Source organism: Nanorana parkeri, unplaced genomic scaffold (assembly GCF_000935625.1).
Source record: "Nanorana parkeri isolate BGI_ZX_2015 unplaced genomic scaffold, ASM93562v1 scaffold1425, whole genome shotgun sequence".
Classification (NCBI taxonomy): Eukaryota; Metazoa; Chordata; class Amphibia; order Anura; family Dicroglossidae; genus Nanorana; species Nanorana parkeri.
The window spans coordinates 40057-44007 of NW_017307693.1; positions in this window are offsets into that span (position 1 = coordinate 40057).

A 3951-nucleotide genomic window follows, 5' to 3' on the forward strand; every position below is an offset into this window, starting at 1 on the left:
GGACGCCATGATTGACGATGGGTTTACATTGCTGGACGCCATGATTGACGATGGGTTTACATTGCTGGACGCCATGATTGACAATGGGTTTACATTGCTGGACGCCATGATTGACAATGGGTTTACATTGCTGGACGCCATGGTTGACAATGGATGTACATTGCTGGACGCCATGATTGACGATGGAGTTACATTGCTGGACGCCATGATTGACGATGGATGTACATTGCTGGACGCCATGATTGACGATGGATGTACATTGCTGGACGCCATGATTGACGATGGGTTTACATTGCTGGACGCCATGATTGATGATGGATGTATATTGCTGGACGTCATGATTGACGATGGATTTATATTGCTGGACGCCATGATGGATGAAAGATATACACTGATGGAAAATGTGATTGACAATGTATTTATATTCTGGACGCTGTCATTGACAATGTATTTACATCACTGGGTATCATGATTGACAAATGACTTACACCAATGGAAAATATGATTGACGATGGAGTTACAATGATGGACAGTGTGATGTATACTGTAATGGATTGACATTGTTGGACGCCACGATTGATGAATATTTATATCAATGGATGCCATGGTTGACGATGGATGTACATTGCTGGACGCCATGATTGACAAAGGGTTTACACCGAATGACAATGTGATTGATGATGGATTTACTTTGATGGACAGTGTGATTGAAAATGGATTTTTATCTGAAGATGGAGTAACAAGGGGTACTATTGGACCCCTGTACTCATTCCCTTGGGACTGGGCCGATATCTGGTGGCCCGCCCTTGTTATAAAGGGGATTTCAGATTCCTTTATAGGTCATTCCCCAGAAACCCCTACAGCCATTTTTTGGAACAGAATGTGGGGAAGAGGCCCCTTTCCCTCAATATTGCAACAAGGTTCCCCTCTCCCCAATGTTGAGAGGCGTGTGGCCTGGTATGGTACAGGAAGGGGGCGTGGGGGGGCACACGGTCACTGCCCTCCCTTTCCTGGCCACCCAGGCTACATGCTTGGATAAAGGTCCGCTTAGAATATTAAGGAGAATCCCACACCATTTATTCCCGTGTTTTTTTGGGGGGGGTTTACATCACTTACCACATAGAACTGTTCTGTATACCATGTATAGCTTTAAGACATGTTACCGTATATATAAAGAATTTGTGTATTTTCTAGACATGTGCGATTCGGGTTCGTTCCGAAATTCGTTTCGGACGAATTTTCGGAAATTCTGAGATTCCGATGCATCCGAATTCCGAATTACAGCTAAGACGAATGCAAACGAAACCGAATTCCAGATTTCCCGAAATTCGTTAGCGGTAGTCCGGCCGAAATTCTTTTATGGCCAAAATTCGTTATTGGACGAATTTCAGCAAAATGAAATTTTTTTTTTTTCTTACAGTCTGCAGAAGATGAAAAAAGGCGTGAGGTTCCCCCCCAATTCATACCAGACATCTGAAAAGAATGATGACACCTTCGGCTCACAGACCCGAATAGCATTCGGAAACTCATGAATAGTATTAGGGAGTTCCGGAATGCGATGTAGCATTTGACAGCTGAGAATGGCAAGTGGGCGGAGCGAGCTGTGACGTCACGGCTCGCTCCGCCCATCTGTTTATTTTCAGGCTGAATGTCATTTTTTTGCGGCGAGTTTTCGTCGGGATCGGACGGGCGTCCTGCGGCGGGACTTTTTTTTATTTCGGCGGGTCGGCGGGGGTCCTGCATCCTGATTGACTCTGGATTACATCGATGGAGCCATTTTTTTTATTTTTTTTTAATTAAAGGAATAGTCAAAAATTTACTTTGTTTTTTTGAAAGGATTTTATCTAAAAGTCTGGACTTTTTACTAACTATTTGATTTAACCCTTTAGTGAATGGGTAGGGGTGCACGTACCCCTTACTCATTCACATGGGGGGTGCGGCATCTGGGTGCCCCCTTATTTAAAGGAGTACCCCAATGCAAATAAGCCCCCTTGCCCCGCAGACCCCCACAACCACCGGGTCAGGGTTGTGGGAAAGAGGCCCTCGTCCCCATCGGCACGGGGACACCCTCCCAATGCCGAGGGCACGTGGCCTGGTAAGGCGCAGGGAGGGGGGGCGCTCGATCGCCCCCCCCCCTTTCCTGCCCTGCCAGGCCAGTGCTCGGATCAAGGGTCTGGTAGGACTGTTAGGGGGGGCCCCACGTTTTTCCCCCCCATTTTTGAGGGCTGGGGTTCCCCTTTAAAATACCTACCAGGGTCTGGTATGGATTTTGGGGGAAATCCAACGCACTTTTTTTGTGTTATAACTGGGGGGGGTCCCTCCTAACATTCCTACCAGACCTAAAGGGTCTTTTGGGGGGGAACCTCACCCTTTTTTTTTTTTCCTAATGTCATTTTGCTGCAACGAACTTCGTCCATAAAAGAATTTCGGCCGGACTACCGCTAACGAATTTCGTCCGAAACGAATTTAATTTCGGACCCGAATCCGAAAAACTAAACAATGCAAAGTCCGAATCAAAACGAAACTAAACAAATTTTTTGCTGGTGCACATGTCTAGTATTTTCTATGTTCCCCGGTAAGCTGCATAGAAAAGACCCTTTCCCAGTTGGACGTTATTTTAGAAAATCATTTTTAGCGTTGTTACATGTCCCCCATGGCAGTGGCGTCACAAGGGGGTGCGGCCCGCACCCTGGTGACACCATTGACATGGCAGTTTCCTGCTCCCCATGCCCAATAGCTTGCCTATTAGCCTTCAAACTGGCCAGAAAACAAATAAAAGATTCACCTCCCATAGACTTCAATGGCGCTAAGTTTGAGGTTCATGAACTTCTGACCGTGTTTACTAAACTCCGCTTGAATGGAATTGGCGAGGTTCACTCTTCCCTAGTAACCAATGCCAGGCAACTATATTGAAGGGGAACTAAAGTTCACTTGACTTACTTGCACTCCAGGGCTGCGACATCCACAAGCACTTTCTTTGCCCTATCTTGGTTGGCTGACCTGGGGTGACTTCCTCCCAGCACCATGGCATGCCCAGAATGTACATTGAGCTGCGTATGCGTGTACAGTCTATAGAAACTGCTATTGGAGGGAGCTAAATCATGACCTACTTTCTTCTCAGCTCCCCCTCCAGCAGACATCCCCATACTCGGTGCGCTACTGTTGGAGCATAACCTGTCTACTGCCCGCTATCAGCTAACAGCGCAGAGCCGCGCCACAGCCAGCAAAGATCACAATAATATTGTTGGCATCCACCTCGGCTACCTAACTGACAGCCGACTCTGCCTTTACCTTAGTGACTCCAGAGGACCCTCAGCATTCTGTGTTACCCCATGATGACCCGGAGCACCCTATTTCACCCCATGACCCATGTGAATCCAGAGTATCCTTTGTCACCCCATGACCCCTGTGACTCCAGAGTATCCTGTGTCCTCCTGTGACTCCAGAGTATCCTGAGCGTCCTGTGTCACCCCATTAACACTGTGGCTCCAGAGAACCCTGTGTCACCCCGTGACCCCTGTGACTAAGAGCACCCTATTTCACCCTGTGACCCATGTGAATCCAGAGTATCGTGAGCGTCCTGTGTCCCTCCATGACCCCTGTGACTCCAGAGCATCCTTTGTCACCCCATGACCCCTGTGACTCCAGAGCGCCATGTGTCATCATGTGACCCATGTGACTCCAGCGTATACTGAGTGTCCTGTGTCTCCCCATTAACCCTGTGGCTCCAGAGCACCCTGTGTCACCCCATGACCCCTGTGACTCCAGAGCGCCATGTGTCATCATGTGACCCATGTGACTCCAGCTTATACTGAGTGTCCTGTGTCACCCCATTAACCTCCAACCCTCTAGAGCGCCCCGAGTACCTTAGTGCATCCCATTGCCCCCTGTGTCATCAGTGACTCATTGTGCACCCAGTGACACACATCTGTGCCTCCTCGTACCCTCTGG